We start from the raw sequence: 21,719 nt of genomic DNA, 5'->3' as shown, positions 1-21,719 counted from the left end.
CTTAGCTCACTGTGTAACAGTGTGAGCTTCCTGGCTGGGAAGTCACTTTATCAGACCAGAGCTTAACTATGGAGTTCACACCCCATTTCTACTAGGTCTGTTTTCCCTTTGAGCTAATTCAGATGCTGAGTTTGCTTCTTGGTCGACTACCCAAAGAGGGAAAAAACTATTTGGATTTTCTCTTTTCAGCCATCCAAGTCATCCTAAATCAAATATTTCTTGTCACTCTCTTCCTTTTTACCAAAATCCTTTAATTACCCTTTGAAAACTAGCTTTTCATTTACATTTCTATGTATTAAGAATATCCAGTCAACGGCAAGATGAAACAGTTGGGCAACAGTAACTACATAGTAAAATAAAAATTAAGATCCTCTTATTTAAAAAAATTTTTTAAAGTTGGTAGCCTCTGAGACTCTTCCAGGGGCCATTAAAATAGAAAATCCACCTTTCTACCATGCAATTAAGCAACTGAGCTCATTATGTTATAAGAATAACTGTGACATTGATTGCAGTACTTGTATTTTGGCATTTATTTTGCAGAATATATAAATGCCTGTATTTGATTTTTTAAAAAGATAGACATATATGGTGTTATGGACTGAACTCTTCCTACCTCTCCTGCCAGCCCCCCTCCCCCATCCCCTCTACTAAAAAGTGTATGTTGAAATCCAAACCCTAGGACTTCTGAATGGGACTATATTTGGAGACAGCTTTTATAGAGGTAATTAAGGTAAAATGAGGTCATTAGGGGTGGGCCCTAGTCCAAACCCACTGGTTTCCTTATAATTAGGACATAGACTTGCATAGAAAAAGACCATGTGAAGACAGAAGGGGAAGACAAGTCAAGGAGAGAGGTCTCAGAATAAAAACCTGCTGACACCCTGATCTTGGACTTCTAGCCTCTGGAAGTGTGAGAAAATAAATTTCCTGTTGTTTAAGCCACACTTGCTCGAGCAGGCCAATACATATAGTTTTCATTATTTGCTACACATTTTCCCTAGGTGTTCCCTATCTGAGACAGGGTTAAGGTCCAAGACAGGGGTTTCTCTCTCCCACTTCCTGACTCTTCTCAAGTAGGATGATTGGAGAAGAAGGGCCTGTTTGAAATAAATTACTCTAGGAGAGGAGGGCAGGCCACAGAGAATGAGTGGTCCTGATGGGAGCAGAGAGCATCAGGCCCCAGCATGGGAAGGTAGTAATGGGGCCTAGGAACCTCCTTCCCACTGCTCCATATTTCTCCTAGTCCTCGAGGAAGAAGCACTGGGCACACCTCTGCTCCACGTGAAATATTAACATAGTGTATAAATTCTCTGAGTACTTCTCAAAACATAAATGGTTTTGATTTCTGATATGTTAGGTATACTAATCTAATGATATTGTACCAACAAATACAGTATTTTGGTATTCAAAAATAACCTGAGATATAAAAACTGGTATTTGTATTTCTAATTCTACCCAGAGCTCAGCTCATTAAAGCTTACAGTTTACAGGACTGAGTCAAAGTGGCTAATCTTCCTACACACCTTGAGGATTAGTTATAGGAATGAACCAAATGCACAATAAGTCGATGGCACTTCAAACAACAGACTAATTAACATTTTTTGGTTAGAAGTTAATAAACTCCTTGTCCAGAGTAGGCTCTCAATAAATATTTGTTGAGGTAAAAAGAAAATATCACCTAAGATCAAGTGGCATATTGGTTCAGATGTTCAAAAGTTTAATCCAGATGCTCAGTTTGTTTTTAAAAGAAAGTGATCCAAAATAATTAGGACAAATGTCATATTTCCTTTAATTTTACATTATGTATGCTGTTAGAGTATAATTTTTAAAAAGATAAAATGACTAACATGCAAGTAGAAATGAGTAGATATAAAAATTGTATTTAACACACTGAGATGAAAGAACAATGAGATGTTAAAACCGATGAGCATTTGAGAAGCTAGTCATATAGGCAGTTGAATAAAGAAAAAAAGAAGTGTGATCCAGTGGTGAATGCCAGCCTGGAGACCACTGCATTCATGACTTGCCTCTGCCTACTGCTTTCAACCCTCTGAAGCATTCCTATCCCAGTAGCAAAACTGCTTGACTCCCACCTGCAGGCTCCTACCTTAAATCAGTCCTCTTTCCAGGCTGAAAAATGGAAGTAGTTTTTATCTCTAACATAGCAACTAACTCACCTGGCTTCTCATTTTTGCCCTGAACTTCTGCAGCAGTACTTACGAGTGGTCCTCTATGTCCTGAGTCTGGCCCACACATTGCACACCAGAGCTGATACCAGCCTAAATCCCTGTGCATCAACTGCAGGGTTGGAGACCTGGCCAGAACTGTCACCCTTTTAGGACTGAGCTTCTGCCTCACTCACATCATCCTCCTTTTAGATACTGCCTATCTGCATCTGAATCCCAGAGCAAAGCTTGCAACTCTGCAATGGCTGACAGATTTCCCAGGTGCCAGCTACCTCCCTGGAGCAGCCAAACCTCACCTACTTCTGGACCTGCTTCCAGGGGCCAGGATACTCCTCTCCACTCACCTCCCAGGACGTACCTGTTATGTTTACCACCCTTCTCCTCACAACTGCATGCCTAAACCACCACCTCTTTTTGTTGCTAACTCTGAGAATATAATAGCTTCCTAACTGCTAAAGCTTGCCTTACCAGACCTTCTTCCAGCATTGGACACTGCTGACTGTTCCCTCCTTGAAACGTCCTCTTCTTTGGCTTTGTGACACTCCACTCTCCTGGTTTGCTTCCCCATTTCTGTTACAGGCTCTTCTTTTTCTTCATCCTCTGAAGTGAAGGTGTTCTTCAGGGTTCTCTCTGTTCTCTCCTTGGCCTTCTCATTTGACTCTCTACATTCACCCTGACAACCTCATCTCTATTCCCTTGCCTTCCATCAGAATTCATACGCTTAAGGGTCCTGAATCTTTCATCTTTTTCTCCCACTCACATCTTCTTCCTGAGCTGCAACTCTCCTATCCAGTTACCTATTAGAGGTTTTGCATATACTTCAAAATCACTTCCAAATGGAAGTCAATTATCTTTCTTTCCAAACTTACATTTTCTGCTTTCCTAGTCTCAGTAAATAGAATGGCCATTCAATCAAGCCAGAAACCCAACATTATCTTCATGGATAATTGGTAACCAATTCCGGTGGATTTTAGCTCCACCCACTGCCACTGTCTTGCTTTATATTCTATTATTCTGGCCTATCTTCACTTTGCATATTCTTGCTATTTCCCTTCTACCATCCTTCTTACATACTGCCACCAAAGTAAGAAAACATTGTGAGGTGCAACCTATTTAGTGAATCACATTAACTTTTCTAGATGAAATAGATTAAAATGGAAAATACAAGGGTAAAAAAAGTTTCATCATATTTTCTTTACATATAATATTCATATATACAGATATATATGCTATCCATAATCTGTGTATGAATTAGCATGCAAAGTGTCTTCCTTATTAATAGATGATGGTGAACAAAGAAGTTCAAAAGCCATTCATCTAAAACACAAATCCAATCAGTTTACTTTTTTTTTTTAAATACTTCATCGGCTCCTCTTTTTTGACATACTAAAGCCCAAATGTTTAGCAGAATCTTCAAACTCCCATGATGAGTCTGCAGCCTACTTCTCTTCACTCCTTCTCTTGCTTTCAAACTTAGCAACACTTTAGGGTTACGTGGTGGTATGCCAGAAGGTACTAAGATCCACTGGATAAACCTTCTGTATTTTACCTTCTGTATTATTACCAGCTATAACAGTTTTACTTGCTGGCAAGTAGTGCAAAATATTCTTTTAGTATCTAAATAGCACAGATATATTACAAAATGGTATTTAAAGTTGGCATGACTTTTTTTTAATTATACTTTAAGTTCTGGGGTACATGTGCACAACGGGCAGGTTTGTTACATAGGTATACATGTGCCATGGTGGTTTGCTGCACCCATCAACCCGTCATCTACATTAGGTATTTCTCCTAATGCTATCCCTCCCCTAGCCGCCAACCCCAAACAGGCCCCGGTGGGTGATGTTCCCCTCCCTGTCTCCATGTGTTCTCATTGTTCAACTTCCACTTATGAGTGAGAACATGCAGTGTTTGGTTTTCTGTTTTTCTGTTCTTGTGTTAGTTTGCTGAGAATGATGGTTTCCAGTGTCATCCATGTCCCTGCAAAGGACATAAACTCATCCTTTTTATGGCGTCATAGTATTCCATGGTGTATATGTGCCACATTTTCTTTATCCAGTCTATCATTGATGGGCATTTGGGTTGGTTCCAAGTCTTTGCTATTGTGAACAGTGCTGCAATAAACATATGTGTGCATGTGTCTTTATAGTAGAATGATTTATAATCCTTCGGGTATATACCCAGGAATGAGATTGTTAGGTCACATGGTATTTCTAGTTCTAGGTCCTTGAGGAATCACCACACTGTCTTCCACAGTGGTTGAACTAATTTACACTCCCACCAACAGTGTAAAAGCGTTCCTATTTCTCCACATCCTCTCCAGCATCTGTTGTTTCCTGACTTTTTAATGATTGCCATTCTAACTGGCGTGAGATAGTATCTCATTGTGGTTTTGATTTGCATTTCTCTAATGACCAGTGATGATGAGCATTTTTTCATATGTTTGTTGGCCACATAAATGTCTTCTTTTGAGAAGCGTCCGTTCATATCCTTTGCCCACTTTTTGATGGGGTTGTTTTTTTTTCCTTGTAAATTTGTTTAAGTTCTTTTTAGATTCTGGATATTAGCCCTTTGTCAGATGGATACATTGCAAAAATTGTCTCCCATTCTGTAGGTTGCCTGTTCACTCTGATGATAGTTTCTTTTGCTGTGCAGAAGCTCTTTAGTTTAATTAATCCCATTTGCCAATTTTGGCTTTTGTTGCCATTGCTTTTGGTGTCTTAGTCATGAAGTCTTTGCCCATGCCTATGTCCTGAATGGTATTGGCTAGGTTTTCTTCTAGGGTTTTTATGGCTTTAGGTCTTACGTTTAAGTCTTTAATCCATCTTGTATTAATTTTTTATAAGGTGTAAGGAAGGGATCCAATTTCAGCTTTCTGCATATGGCTAGCCAGTTTTCCCAACACAATTTATTAAATAGGGAATCGTTTCCCCATTGCTTGTTTTTTGTCAGGTTTGTCAAAGATCAGATGGTTGTAGATGTGTGGCATTATTTCTGAGGCCTCTGTTCTGTTCCATTGGTCTACATATCTGTTTTGGTACCAGTACCATGCTGTTTTTATTACTATAGCCTTGTAGTATAGTCTGAAGACAGGTAGCATGATGCCTCCAGCTTTGTTCTTTTTGCTTAGGATTGTCTTGACTATGTGGGCTCTTTTTTGGTTCCATATGAAATTTAAAGTAGTTTTTTCTAGATCTGTGAAGGAAGTCAGTGGTAGCTTGATGGGGATAGCATTGAATCTATGAATTACTTTGGGCAGTATGGCCATTTTCATGATATTGATTTTTCCTATCCATGAGCCTGGAATGTTTTTCCATTTGTTTGTGTCCTCTCTTATTTCCTTGAGCAGTGGTTTGTAGTTCTCCTTGAAGAGGTCCTTCACATCCCTTGTAAGTTGTATTCCTAGGTATTTTATTATCTTTGTAGCAATTGTGAATGGGAGTTCACTCATGATTTGGCTCTCTGTTTGTCTGTTATTGGTGTATAGGAATGCTTGTGATTTCTGCGCATTCATTTGTATCCTGAGACTTTGCTGAAGTTGCTTATCAGCCTAAGGAGATTTTGGGCTGAGACGATGGGGTTTTCTAAAGACACAATCATGTCTTCAGCAAACAGAGATAATTTGACTTCCTGTCTTCCTAATCAAATATGCTTTATTTCTTTCTCTTGCCTGATTGCCCTGGCCAGAACTTCCAATACTGTGTTGAATAGGAGTGTTGAGAGAAAGGGAATGCTTCCAGTTTTTGCCCATTCAGTATGATATTGGCTGTGGGTTTGTCATAAATGGCTCTCATTATTTTGAGATACATTCCATCAGTGCCTAGTTTATTGAGAGATTTTAGCATGAAGAGCTGCTGAATTTTGTCAAAGGCCTTTTCTGCATCTATTGAGATAATCATATGGCTTTTGCCATTGGTTCTGTTTATGTGATGGATCACAATTATTGATTTGTGTTTGTTGAACCAGCCTTGCATCCCAGGCATGAAGCCAACTTGATCATGGTGGATAAGCTTCTTGATGTGCTGCTGGATTTGGGTTGACAGTATTTTATTGAGGATTTTCGCATCAATGTTCATCAGGGATATTGGCCTGAAATTTTCTTTTTTTGTTGTGTCTCTGCCAGGTTTTGGTATCAGGGCAATGCTGGCCTCATAAAATGAGTTAGGGAGGATTACCTCTTTTTCTATTAATTGGAATAGTTTCAGAAGGAATGGTACCAGTTCCTCTTTGTACCTCTGGTAGAATTCAGCTGTGAATCCGTCTGGTCCTGGGCTTTTTTTTGGTTGGTGGGCTATTAATTGTTGCCTCAATTTCTCTGTATTTCCTGAATTTGAATGTTGGCCTGCCTTGCTAGGTTGGGGAAGTTCTCCTGGATAATAACCTGAAGAGTGTTTTCCAACTTGGTTCCAATCTCCCTGTCACTGTCAGGTACAACAATCTAATGTAGAGTTGGTCTTTCACATAGTCCCATATTTCTTGGAGGCTTTGTTTGTTCCTTTTCATTCTTTTTTTTAGCATGTCTTCTCACTTTATTTCATTAAGTTGATCTTCAGTCTCTGATATCCTTTCTTCTGCTTGATCAATTTGGCTATTGATACTTGTGTATGCTTCATGAAGTTCTTGTGCTGTGTTTTTCAGCTCCATCAGGTCATTTATGTTCTTCTCTAAACTGGTTACTCTAGTTAGCAATTCTTCTAACCTTTTTTCAAGGTTATTAGCTTCCTTGCATTGGTTTAGAACATGCTCCTTTAGCTCAAAGGAGTTTGTTATTACCCAACTTCTGAAGCCTCCTTCTGTCAGTTCTTCAAACTCATTCTCTGTCCAGTTTTGTTCTCTTGCTGGCAAGGAGTTGTGATCCTTTGGAGGAAAAGAGGCATTCTGGTTTTTGCAATCTTCAGCTTTTTTTGCGCTTGTTTTTCCCCATCTTTGTGGATTTATCTACCCTTGGTCTTTGAAGTCGGGGACCTTCAAATGGGGTCTCTGAGTGGATGTCCTTTTTGTTGATGTTGACACTATTCCTTTCTGTTTGTTAGTTTTCCTTCTAACAGTCAGGCCCCTCTGCTGCAGGTCTCCTGGAGCTTGCTGGAGGTCCACTCCAGACCCTGTTTGCCTGGGTATCACCAGCAGAGGCTGCAGAACAGCAGATTGCTGCCTGTTCCTTCCTCTGGAAGCTTCATCCCAGAGGGGCACCCACGAGTTGCCAGCCAGAGCTCTTCTGTATGAGATGTCTGTCAGCCCCTATTGGGAGGTGTCTCCCAGTCAGGATACACGGGTGTCAGGGACCCACTTGAGAAGGCACACTGTCCCTTATCAGAGCCTGAACGCTGTGCTGTGAGATCCACTGCTCTCTTCAGTGCTGCCAGGCAGGGACGTTTAAGTCTGCTGAAGCTGCATCCACAACTGCCCCTTCCCCCAGGTGCTCGGTCCCAGGGAAGTGAGGGTTTTATCTATAAGTCCCTGCCTGGGACTGTTGCCTTTTTTTCAGAGATGCCCTGCCCAGAGAGGAGGGAACGTAGAGAGGCGATCTGGCCGCAGAGGACTTGCTGAGCTGCAGTGGGCTCCGCCCAGTTTGAAATTCCTGGTGGCTTTGTTTACACTGTGAGGGTAAAACCACCTACTCAAGCCTCAGCAATGGTGGACACCCCTCCCTCCACCAAGCTCGAGAGTCCCAGGTCAAGCTCAGACTGCTGTGCTGGCAGCAAGAATTTTAAGCTAGTGGATCTTAGCTTGCTAGGCCCTGTGGGGGTGGGACCTGCAGAGCCAGACCACTTGGCTCCCTGGCTTCAGCCCCCTTTTCAGGGAAGTCAACGGTTCTGTCTCCCTGGTGTTCTAGGCGCACTGAGGTATGAAAAAAACTCCTGCGGCTAGCTCGGTGTCTGCCCAAACATCCACCCAGTTTTGTGCTGGAAACCTAGGGCCCTGGTGACGTAGGCACCGGAGGGAATCTCCTGGTCTGTGGGTTGTGAAGACTGTGGGAAAAGCGCAGTATCTGGGCTGGAGTGCATGGTACAGTCCCTAATGACTTCCCTCGGCTAGGAGAGGGAGTTCCCCTGATCCCTTGTGCTTCCTGGATGAGGCGATGCCCCACCCTGCTTCAACTCGCCCTCCTTGGGCTGCACCCACTGTCCAACCAGTCCCAGTGAGATGAACTGGGTACCTCAGTTGGAAATGCAGATATCACCCACCTTCTGCATCGATCTCGCTGGAAGCTGTGGACCAGAGCTGTTCCTATTCAGCCATCTTGCCAGCAATCTCTCTCAGTATGAATTTTAAGGTAAAAATATTAGAATGTAATGAAAGAGTCCATGGAGATATAGGACAGGATCCTCCTCTCTGACTCTCAGAGAACTCAGGAGTAAACATTTGAGAAATGCTGCCACAATCACCAGAAATGTTCTCACATGGTCCTCTCACACCTACCATGAATCAAAGCTACTCATGTTCAGCAACACGCAGATTTCGTGATGCCACCTGGAGCTGCTCAAGCTACAGGCTCCATAAAGCTCTCTGCTGAAGTGGATGTTAGCTAGCAAGAAAAAGCAAACCAGAGGGTTTATAGTCAGAAAATCTCAATTCAGATGCCACTCCTGTCACTTACAGGCTTTAAGGTGCTAGACAAAGCTTTTAGCCAGACCATGAGAGTGATCTGCCTGCAGCACCTGTCACCCTGTGGGTCCTCTGGGAGTATATGACTGATAGAGCTGACTAGGCAGGTTTCTACTTCTTTCCACATGCTACACAGGGATCTCACCAAAGCTGAGCCCTTGGTGGAAAAGTGAACACTTTGCAGGTAGAGGTGGTAAGAGTCCTTCTTGCTACAATCTTAAATCAAGTCATTTGAGTTCTCTAAGTTCAATTTTTTTTCTGACGAAGAATGTAATGCATAATAACAATATCTCCCTAAGAGGACTATTTTGAGGGTTAAATGAGGTAGTGTATGTGAAAACACTGTGTAAATAGACCTCTTCCTCTACAATAATAAGAATTGTTGTTTTTTAGTGTTACAGCTCTTTTAGAATTTGTCTAGCAGCTTTTCCAGGAAAACCCCTCACAAAAAAAAGAAATTGTTATTTTTATAATATTCTGTTTACGAACTGCTTTGTACCAAAGTTTTGTGTAAATTTGTTTCCATTAATACTTGGAACACTTAATTTTTTTTTAACTGGTTCTAGGACACAGATATTTTCTCTCTTTAATCATACCAGAAGTAGACTGAAAAAAATACACTGCTATACAATTCTTAGAGGATTTTATAACATTGAGAACACATTCCCTAAACTCCTTTGAAGTTACAATTACATTATCAAAGCTTAGAAAGTTAATACCAATTTACCATTTCTGATTCTTGTGAAAATGGGGATTCTATGTAGCAAAGGGAATTTTTTTTTTTTTTTTTTTTTTTTTTAGGTAGGTTCGCACTCTATTGCCCAAGCTGGAGTGCAGTGGTGGGATCATAGCTCACTGCAGCCTCGAACTCCTGGAATCAAGCAATCTTTCTGCCTCAGCCTCCCAAGTAGCTGGATTATAGGTGTGTGCCACCACTCCTGGCTATCTTATTTTTATTGGTAGAGATGGGGTCTTGGTATGTTACCCAGGCTGGTCTTGAACTCCTGGCCTCCCGTCTCAGCCTCCCAAAGCACTGGGATTACAGGCAGGAGCCACCTTGACCGGCCAAAGAAGAGAATATTTTTAATCTATTCAGTGGGTTCTGGGAAGATGACAGTGGCAGCAGTATATTTTAAAATCCAAATCTCAACATAAAAACAGATTACTTAACAAAATAAAAAACTCAGGGACAATATTTACAATGACTAGTTACCAGGCATCCACACTGACGAATGAGGACAAACCACCAAACAGCCACAAGACCTGAATTGTATCAGCATCTGAGCAGGAGGAAGCAAGCGGGGAAGCAATGAAACTTGACAGGCTTTGACAGACTTGAGAATGAGGGAAGCCCAAAACAGCAACGGCTATTTACTGGGAAGCACGTGGGTAGGTCTTGCCCAACCCACAAGTTGTGAGTGCAAAAGGTCTGCTACAAAGACTGAGAGTGCTTAAGCAATCTAGACTTTATGATTTCTCTCTAGAAACATGACCTGCCGGGGCTCCCTTCCAGGATTCCCTTCCATGACCCCCTTCCAGGACTGCGTCACACTAAAGAGAAATGCCAAGTGGAATCAAAATTGAGCTGGACAGAGACATGGATAGTACAACGACTGATAAAGGAGGCCCAGATAAAGGGGGAGGAGGGAACAGAACCAGGAAATCTTATAAGGCAATCTGACTCTTTTTTTTTTTTTTTTTTTTTGAGACAGAGTCTCGCTCTGTCGCCCAGGCTGGAGTGCAGTGGCGCAATCTCGGCTCACTGCAAGTTCCGCCTCCCGGGTTCACGCCATTCTCCTGCCTCAGCCTCTCCGAGTAGCTGGGACTACAGGCGCCCGCCACCACGCCCGGCTAATTTTTTGTATTTTTAGTAGAGACGGGGTTTCATCGTGGTCTCGATCTCCTGACCTCGTGATCCGCCCGCCTCGGCCTCCCAAAGTGCTGGGATTACAAGCGTGAGCCACCGCGCCGGGCCCTGACTCTTTTTAATACATAAAAACAACAGAAGAGGGAGTTTGTGTGAAGTTAGAGAAGTTACCCAAAAATCACGAATCAGTCCTACTAACAGTTATGGAAATCCACTTTCATGTAAAAATTTAAAACAGAAAAGTATTGAAGCGAAATCTCTTGTAGTTATTCCTAAGGGGAAAAAATGAGCAGAATAATCCCTACACAAGAAAGACATGCTCACAGAACAAATCTAAACTATAACTTTCTATTTCAAAAGAAGCTAAAATACATTAAGAAAATGATACAAGAAATGAAATGCAAACATTAATCCAAATTTAAAAAGCTCAGAATTGAGGTAGCAGAACTCAGGGGACAATTAGAAATAAAATCAAAATTATTTCAGAAATGAAACTATACTAGAAGAAACAGAAGAACAAAGAAAACAAAACAAACTTTGCCCTAGGATAAATAGAAGATTGAAAAAAGAATAAAAAAATTTAAATGAAAAAGAAATAAAGAAAAAGATTAAAACCATTAGAGAGAAATTGACAAATATTGAAGATGGATAAGAAGATTCAATCACAAATAACCAGAATCTATGAAGAAGAAAAGTAAAACAAGGGGACAAAACAAATATTTAAAACTATAGTTGGAGAAAATTTTCCCTATACAATAATATGAAACTATATGTTGAAAAAGCATACTATGTAGCTGAGAATATTCACCTAGAACAACTAACACCAAGATGTATTTCTAGTAAGATGGATGAACTTAAAAAAAAAAAAAAAAAGAAAATATGCCATTGGCTATGAAGTCAAAACCAGCAAGTGATTTGTAAGGGTAAGAAGATTAGATTACCATCATATTTTTTACAACAATACTTTATGCCAAAAGAAAACAGAATAACATACTAAACAGACTCAAGGAATACAATATGAACCAACATTAAAATGCGCAACTACAAAAGCCACTGAACAATATTTACAATGACTAGGTTACCAGGCATCCACACAAACGAGTGAGGACAAAAACTTTGAGAATATTGTTTTTTAGCCCTTCCTAAAGACTCTACTAGTGAATGAGTTTCAGATCATTAAAAGATATATCAACATGAGGACTGGTGGTATACATTAAAGACAGTTACCTGAAACTAACAAGTGTGAGTTAAGAGAGAGCATAACATGTAAAGGCTACATTTGTACACAATGCAGATATAGCACTGCTATTAAAAAATAGAGAAAGGAGATCATATGAAAAAAGTATTTTAAGCTGTTTTTTGTTCGTATGCTGTTGGTAGTAGTATGTGTATTATTATTCTGATCCTGTTGTCTGTGTAACGTGGAATAAAGTTAATGAGTAATTATGAGATATTCTAATTTCATCTGCTATGGTTTGAATGTTTGCATCCCCCCAAAATTTATATGTTGAAATCTTAACCCCCAAGGTGATAGTATTAGGAGGTAGGGCCTTGTCGGGGGTGATTAGATCATGAGAGCAGAGCCCTCATGAATGGGATTAGTGCCCTTATAAAAGATGCACCAGGTAGCTTGTTCACCCCTTCCACCAGGTGAGGACGTAGTAAGAAGGAGCCATCTATAAACTGGGAAACAAGCCCTCACCAGACATGGAATCTACTGGTATCTTGATCTTGGGCTTCCCAACCTTCAGATTTGTCAAAAATAAATATCTGTTCTTTGTAAGCTATCCAGTTTATGGTATTTTGTTATAGCACCCCAAACAGACTAAGACACTGTCATCTACTGTATACCTGGGAACTAGGAATCTTGATATGAGGAAAAGAGATGCAATGTAGTAAAAAGAAAGCTAAGTAAAAAACCCCATAGTCCTGAACTTTCATTAGAAATATCAGTGTGATCATTAGATATTTTATTTGTAGAGTTATATTAATATGTATACTTATCAGTAGACAGGTTTTCTAGTTCTGCTACTGAAAAGCTGCAGAAACAATAACCAACCAGGTAGAACCAAGCATTAATGCCTGGATTGTAGTCTTGAAATTTTATTTCCCAAAGGTTTTGCTTTGAAATCTAATTTCAAAGATATCAGGACTTTTTGGAGACATGACAGATTCCATGTCTAGGGAAGGAACCATACAAATGAGCCTGGAACATCTGATATCAGATATCAAAGAAACTGGCAAAAATTTACTAGGATATGTCAAAAGGGCTCAGGAGCCAACTTGAAGAGAATCCTATTGGCTGAAGATAGGAAAATTTGAGCTTCAGGAAAAAAAAGTAATAATTGCTATTCATTGAAATCTTATTAAATATATAGAAATCCATGAGTTCATGATAATATTATTCAAAAAAACAAAGAATTGTTCAGCTTTGGAGGATGAAAAGGAACCAATTAATTATCTTGAAAACTGGTAAATTAGGGGAAAAGAACCAATCACTTATCCTGCCTTTTCTACATGAATTACACCATTGGGTAGCCACATAGTAGATGAGGAGATCCATTTCCTTATAAAAGTATTCCAACTAATACATGAAAAAGAAATCATAGAATTTGAGTGTCAACATTTTGCAACCTTCAATGAATTAGTGGATCTAGATATCAATAGTTTCTAATGTCACAAAAAGAAAGTCAGCCAGACATTTTATGAAAGAACACACACAAAACCTATAGCCTCACTGAAAGGGATAAAACCCAAGTCTGCGGAAGCCTTTGAATCCAGTTGCCAGTTTTCAGGAACAGAGAACAGGGGCACATGCCAAACTGCACCATAAGTATGAAAACAGTGATACTCAGCTGTGGGAAACTACATATCAGACAGCTCTAGTTTTTCAATAGACATATCATAAGGAAAAGAGAAAGTGGAAGGGTGAACAGGTAGATATGAGAGACTTAAGGGACAACCAAAACAATTATTAATGGGCAAAAATATAGTGTCTATGGATGTACACTTGGTTCATACAACTATAAACAAACACATGAAAGTGATTATTATGAAAATCAGGATGGTGGATATTTTTGGAGGAGGAAGAGGTTTGAAATTGGGACAAGGCACATGGAGAGCTGGAGTAGCTGGAAATTTCTACTTCTTGATTTGGGTGATGGCTACCAGAATGTCTGCTGTATAATAACCCACTAGAGCACACATTTATTTTTGTATAGCTTTCTAAATCTGTTTTACTTCACGATAGATATAAAGATTAAGAGTAACAAAAATCTGTTTAACATAAAAGATCGCTATCACAACAAAGAGAATTTTAACGAGATTCTCTCATTGGTATTACTCAAGATTGAAAAATAATGAAAAGTACCTATAATATTTCAGTGCTTATTATATACAGCAAAAAGTAGAAAGAGGGAAAACTAGGAAAAGGCAAGAATCAGGTGAAACAGTGAAATGGAGGGGAAGGAGTAACCTCTAAATCTTAAAACAAATCCAAGAAAATTAGTATGTTTAGATGAGCTGTTTGCCCGAAAGTGGGCTTAGATTTTACATAGAGGAATACATATTTATGAAGCCCTCATTACTTAGAAGGTCTGGCCCTTTGAAACTCAGGGTATAAAATTTTCCTTGGCCTATTCTAACCTTGCTTTAATTATTGCTGAAATAAGTTAAGAGGCTTAAATTTTAAATGGATTGTTTTAAACATCAGTGTTAGGCAAATTATCTTTAAGTGAAAAGAAAAAAAAAAAGGAGTGCCATCAGAATCCTAATGCCAAGATATACCAACATGCAGTTCCAGGGACACACCCACAATGTGGTTAGGAGAGACAAATTCTAACCTGCAGAATGCATGCCTGAAAAAGGAGTCTACATCCTCCCTCTTTCTTCTGTTTGCTCCACTGTCTTAATGGCTTATCCTGCCTGTCATTCCAAGTGGCAAGTGACCTAGTTAACCCAGCTTTCTCACACTGGACCATCTGGATTAGTCACTGCTCCTTCCACCCCACCTCTCCTTTTTTACCTCCTCTTTCTTTTTCTGCCATTCCTATTATCTTTTCCTTACTTTCCTCATGATAACCCATCCTCCTTTGTCGAATTTTCCTTATTTTATTATAAGAATAAAAAGTATTTGTGGATGGGCACGGTGGCTCATGCCTGTAATCCCAGCACTTTGGGAGACCAAGGTGGGCAGATCACCTGAGGTCAGGAGTTTGAGACTAGCCTGGCCAACATGGTGAAACCCCATCACTACTAAAAAAATACAAAAAGAAAAAAAATTAGCTGGGCGTGGTGGAGTGCACCTGTAGTCCCAGCTACTCAGGAGGCTGAAGCACGAGAACTGCTTGAACCCAGGAGGTGGAGGTTGCAGTGAGCCAAGATGGCACCACTGCACTCCAGCCTGGGTGACAGAGCAAAACTCCATCTCAAAAACAAAAGAATAAAAAGTATTTGCAATTTGGCTATTTAGGAAATTGAATGATTTAAAATAAAGATGTTATCTCCATCTACTCAACAGGATTAATAGGGGAAAAATATGTAATTGGTATAGAAGCAACTCCCATTTTGAGTCAGTGTGTGTATTTCAAAATAGAAAACACATTTGTCAAAGTTTAGAATAATGAATAAAACTCATTTATTAAGTCACCATAAAATTTCAGATTACCATTTTCACACATTTATGAAGGCTCTGGGAGCTGTCAAAAATATCACCATAGTGATTTTCTCCACTGCCTATTACTATTCCAGTTTTTGTCTTCTATGAAACCACTTCCCACTATAAAGACTAAAAATACCAGACACTCGCTCCACTGCTTTTAGCAAGGGTATAGGCTACCAAAATACATGGGACCAGAAAGTCTGAGGAGTCTGACGAGAAGGTGAAGGTGAGACCTTCCAAGAAAGTCTTTTCTTCCCTATTCAAGAGATGAAAAGGGAGATAGTCCTCCCTATATTTGGTTGCGATTGTGTGAGAACCCAGTATCAGCAGCAAGGACAGCCTTTTTCAATTATGAAGGCAAAAGCTTAAGGACAAAGTCCAACAAGTGGAGAGTGGTGGAACAGAATGCTGAAAACAGCCTGGGTCCTTGGGAGCATGCTTAAGCTACTGAATCAACTGGCTTTGGGACTTCCGTGCACACAACATAATAAATGTTTTGTTTAAGACACTTTTAGTTATACATTTTGTTACTTGTAGTTGGAAATATCCTAGCTAATATATACCTTGATAATACAGGTAGATTTCTTGACTCTATTGCTAAGGACAGGACCTATAAATCACAGTAAACAGATGTAATAGAATGGGGGTGGGGGTAGGGGAAGTAACTGAAATGTACCAAATAATAATTATTATTCATTTTCATCTAACTTTAGAGACTTTGCATAGTGCAAGCAAAAATATATCTAATTTCGGGTAGATGGACTTTATTGGCAAAATATGATTAACGACATTAGCAAAACTTAGAGGTATAGTTGTCCCTCAGTATCTGTGGGAGACTTATTCCAGGACCTCCCATGATACAAAAATCCAGAGACAGTCAAATCTCTGATATAAAATGTTGCAGTAAGTACTTGTATATAGCCTACATTCATCTTCCCATACACTTTAAATTAGCTCTAGTTTACTTATAATACCTAATACAATGTAAATCCCAAGCAAATTGTTGTTATACTGTATTGTTTAGGGACTAACAAGGGAAAAATTTTTGTATATGTTCAGTATAGATGCAGCCATCTTTTCTTTTTAAAAAAAAATATTTTCTGTCTGTGGTTGAGTAAGGCCATGGATGCGGAATGCACAGATATGGAGGGGCTGTGTATTTGTTGAATTATTTATACATTCCACTTTCCACAGTCTCTTTTGAAACATGACTAATCTAGAAATTGTGATTTTGTTATAGAAACAGTGTAGAACAAATCGATTCTATTATGTCAGTTTCCTTTGTAAAATAAAATACTAGGAGTATCTAGATTATAAATTTCTTTCCCACACTGGGTTGCGTTTTCTTTGACATTCCACTCCTATGACCAGCAATAATATGCTAGAAAAATAGAGAGTGAAAGATTTGTATAAAAACTCCGTAACATACTTGAATGTAGCTAGATATGGAGTATAAAGAAACAGCAATAATGAAAACAGAGGCTCTGGAGAACTGACTTTAAAAAAAAGAAAAAGAAAGAGAGGGAGAGGGAAAGAGAGAGAGAGAGAGAACATACAAGCAGAACAAAATCTGAGACACTGTTATATTTATCTCTGTTCCCCAACCTCCACCCACCCCTTTTTAAAAATATTTGAATTCTTTCCAAAAACACATGAAAGAAAATAGATTGAAGAATTTTCTGCATAGATTGTGATTGCTGGGGATATTCTGAAGTGCATGATCGAGAACTGAAAGCTAGAAGAGACAATCCCGATGTCTTAACTGAATTGAAAGGCTCCTGAATCATCCATAAATCTATTTCATTATCAAAAAACGACTAAGAAAGGCAGTTAAGTAACTTAAACTAAAAGGATATCTGCTGTTTGTAGGTTTCCCTGAAAGAGAATAACCTTTGAAATATAATTCATCTTCTCTCACTGTAAATCATCTTAAAAGAAATTACCCCAGTGAGGGGAAAAAAGAGAACGCTAGATTGTAGAGAATGGCTGATTGAAAAAAATGTTTCCTAATGGTGTGTCAGTTGCAAAGAAAAATTTGGCAGAGGCTCCTTAGGAATCAAGTGAAGTGGGATCGGATGGTGTCAAAGCAAGAGATAAACTAGAGTCCCAATGCTGGGAAATTTTATTTATAGTATAATCCTAAACTTACTAACTGAAAAATAAATTTTTTTTTTTTACTTTTTTGTTTTATTTATTTACTTATTTTTGAGACAGGGTCTAGGATCTGTTGCCCAGATTGGAATGCAGTGGCATAATCATAGCTCACTGTGGCTTGAACTCCTGGCTCAAGTGATTCTCCCACATCAGCCTCCTGAGTAGCTGGGACTACAGGTGTGTGCCACTACACCCAGTTAATTTTTTTTTTTTTTTTTTTTTTGCGGGGGTAGAGACAGTGTCTCACTATGGTGCCTAGGCTGGTCTCGGATTCCTGAGCTCAAGTGATCCTCCTGCCATGGCCTCCCAAAGTGCTGGTATTACACACATGAACCACCACACCTAGCTACTTTTTAAAAAAATAACAAATAACTGGTGACCAGTTTCCTGTATCTTAGTTACCTTAAATGCGCTCTTAGATGTACTGTATTTGTTCAACTTTGCTTTTTTCAGATTAACTGATTATACTATTTTTCCCATTAATACTATTTTCCAGCCATGATTCAGTAATCACCAATCACTTTTGAGTATTTTTTCTCACCACTAATACAGTATAGTCAAAAGAATATTTGCTTCAGAATCATAAATGTAAATCCCCAAGCTATATATCAGACCTACTGAGTAAGAATCTTTAGAGATGGGACTCTCATTGACACCAAAATTTGTGAACCATGACTTAAAAAAATTCAACATCTCTCAACTTACAGGAATTTAACCAATTTTTTTTTTTTACCAAGAGCTTTAGCAATTTATTATAGAGGACATATTACCTTTTTCTTAATAAATTATATTTATTCTAATCCTTTACAATATTATTTATTTTTATTGAAATAACCTATTTATTAGTTTTGACGTGACTTATTAAAATTACTGAACTAGTATATGGCAAGTCAATTTCAAAATATTTTCTAAATGAAATATGCTAAGAAAAACGTGATACAACAAATCAACTTCTATTTTTATTCTTTTATGGAGAAGTCTTGGATACTCCGTCTTTTCTCTTAATGAGTAAAATTCTAAAACTGGGGATTTTTGAAAGAAAGAAATGATGACACATAGCCTCTGTAATCTTTATGGCATTGGCTGGTATTATTGCAGTAACAGACTAAATTTTTCTTCATCGAAGAACCTAAAGTAGTAGAACTTTTTCTATTTTCTTTTAACTTAATTAAATGTTCTACCTAAAAGCTAAGTGAAAGCTCCTAAATAATTTCTCACATGAGCTGAATTTTACTTCTGATTCATAGTGACTGATTATAGCCCATGACAGTTACTGAAAATTAATCAGGTATAAAGAGCAAGAACCCTAGAAATAAAAAGGCAGAGGCTGAAAATTGAATTGTCATCTTTTTCACATCAAATGGAAATAGTCTAATGGAATGAAAGAATTTATGAGACTTCCGGTTCCAAAATGGTGGGTTACAAGCAAGCTGGCTTCACTTTTTTTCTACAGAAACCCAAAAACAAATATACAGCCCCTAAGATTATCACCAGCAAAATTCCTGAACTCCAGTAGGAGGATGAGACAGTTCCTAAAGCCACAGAGAAGTGAAAAAATTACAAGCAGGTGGTAAGAGAATTGAAGTTACATATTTACAGTGCACCTCTCCTCAATCTGCCTGTCACCAAGTGTGTGGTATTTCAGGCACTGCTGATGCTTCCCAAGGGTTGAGGCAGGAACAGGACTCCTGCCAGGGAACCCAAGATGGTAAGAAAGCTGATTGTCCACCTCAATCTCACTTTTCCAGTGTAAAAACTGTGAGCCAGGGAGAAATATCCTTGAGAACAGCCAGAGACAGGGGCAAAAAGAGAGGACAACCATCCCACCTAAAAACTCTGCTCAGTGACTTGGCCAAAAAAGATATCAAATGAGAGTGACTGTTCATCAGCACTGTGCTGTAGGAGGCTTGTTCCACAGGTCCCCTGGGCACAAACTCCTAGCCAGCCTCTTCACAGTAGCAGGTTACCCACTTTGGGACCTCCCTCATTTGGGACAAGTGGCACTCTGGTTATTTACTAGTGCCAGGCAAACTGGGCTTAAGGCAGCATCCAGGGCTGAAAAGAAGACAGCAGCCTAGTCGGGGGTGGAGGGAAGACTATCAATAAATAAATTACAAAGAATCTGAGCAAACATGTATGGTAAAAACCCAAACAAGCCAGACAGAGAAGACTGGAATAAGTAACTAATTCTTCAATACAAAGACATAGATATAGATTCACAAGAAACTATAGTAAACAGGGAAACATGACCTCTCCAGACACACAAAGCAAGGAACCAGTGACTAAACCTACAAAAATAGTGCTATGTGAACTTTCTGACCAAGAATTCAAAATAGTAGATTTAGGGAAACTTAGTGATCTCTAAGATAACACAGAATAGCAATTCAGAAATTTATCAGAGAAATTTAACAGAGATTAAAATAATTTTAAGAATCAAATAGAAATCTTAGAACTGAGAAACACATTTGCTAAACTGAAAAATTCATGAGTGGTTCTCAATAGCAGAATGGATTCAGCAGAGGAAAGAATCAGTGAGCCTGAAGACAGGCTATTTAAAAAGACACAGCCAGAAGAAAAAAAAATTAAAAAAACAATGAAAAGGAAGATCATCTACAACATATAGAAAGTTACCTCAAAAATCAAATCTCAGGGCCGGGCACAGTGGCTCACACCTGTAATCCCAGCACTTTGGGAGGCCAAGGCGGGCAGATCACTTGAGGTCAGGAGTTTAAGACTAGCCGGGCCAACATGGTGAAATTTTATCTCTACCAAAAATACAAAACTCAGCTGGGTGTGGTGGTGCACTCCTGTAGTCCCAGCTACTAGGGAGGCTGAGGCAAAAGAATCGCTTGAACCCGGGAGGCAGAGGTTGCAGTGAGCCAAGATTGCACCACTGCACTCAAACCTGGGCAACAGAGCAAGACTCCGCCTCAAAAACACAAAACAAATCTAAGAATTATGTGTGTTCAAGAGGGAGTTGGGCAAGAGCAAGAGGTAGAAAGCTTATTCAGAGAAATAATAACAGAAAAATTTCCAAAATAGAAAGAGATAAATATCCAGGTACGGGAAGGTCAGAGAACATCAAACAGATTTGACCTTAGTAAGACTACCCCAAGGCATGTAATAATCAAACTCTCAAAGGGCAAAGACAAAGAGAGGATCCCAAAAGCAGCAAAAAGAAACAAATAACATACAAAGGAGCTCCAATTTTTCTGGCAACAGACTTCTCAACAAAAACCATACAGGCCAAGAGGAAATGGGACATTTTCAAAGTGCTGTTAGAAAAAGAAAAAAAAAAACTGCTATCCAAGAATACTGTATTCTGCAAAGCTATCTTTCAAATATAAAGAAGAGATAAAATCCTTCCCAGAAAAATGTTCACAGAATTCAGCACCAGCACCATCTTACAAGAAATGCTAAAGGGAGTTCTTCAATCTGAAAGGTAAAAACACTAAGTTGCAAATAGAAAATATTTGAAAGTTTAAAACCCAGTGGTAAAATTAAGTATGTGGGCAAACCCGGAATACTCTAATACTGTAACTGTGGTGTGCAATCTGCTAACAGCTTTAATATGAAGCCCAGAAGACATATCTATGAAAAACAATAATAGTTACATCAACCTGTTAGAATTAAACAACTTGCTTCCAAATGACCAACTAAAAATGAAGAAATTAATGAAAGAAGAAATTAAGAAAGAAATGTAAGAATTTCTTGAAACAAATGAAAGTATAAATACAACATACCAAAATCTATAGGATACAGCAATAACAGTAGTAAGAGGGAAGTTTATAGCAATAAACACCTATATCGAAAAGTAGAAAGACTTCAAATAAACAACCTAACAATGCCCCTGAAGGAACTAGAAAAACAAGAACAAACCAAACCCTAAATTAGTAGAAGAAAAGTAGTAAATATCAGAGCAGAACTAAATAAAATGGAGACCAAATATATATATATATATATATATATTGAAATTCTTTTTTTGAAAAGATAAAATTGACAAACTTTTAGCCAGACTAATTCAGAAAAGAGAGAAGACCCAAATAAATAAAATCAGAAATGAAAAGGAGACATAACAACTGAGACCACAGAAATACACGGAATCATTAGAGACTATTGTAAACGAGTATTCACCAACAAATCAGAAAACCTAGAAGAAATGGAAAAATTCCTGGACACATAAAACATGCCAAGATTGAAGAAATTAAAAACCTCACCAAACCAATGATGAATAATGAGAGTGAAG

General features: G+C 38.8%; 1 pseudogene; it reads left to right on the top strand.

Moving 5' to 3' along the window:
- Nucleotides 1-9,182: 9,182 nt before the first annotated feature.
- Nucleotides 9,183-9,235, top strand: LOC115832594 (annotated as a pseudogene).
- Nucleotides 9,236-21,719: the final 12,484 nt, after the last annotated feature.

Source organism: Nomascus leucogenys, chromosome 22a (genome assembly GCF_006542625.1).
Source record: "Nomascus leucogenys isolate Asia chromosome 22a, Asia_NLE_v1, whole genome shotgun sequence".
NCBI classification, from domain to species: Eukaryota; Metazoa; Chordata; class Mammalia; order Primates; family Hylobatidae; genus Nomascus; species Nomascus leucogenys.
This window is presented reverse-complemented; position numbering and strand designations above follow the sequence as displayed.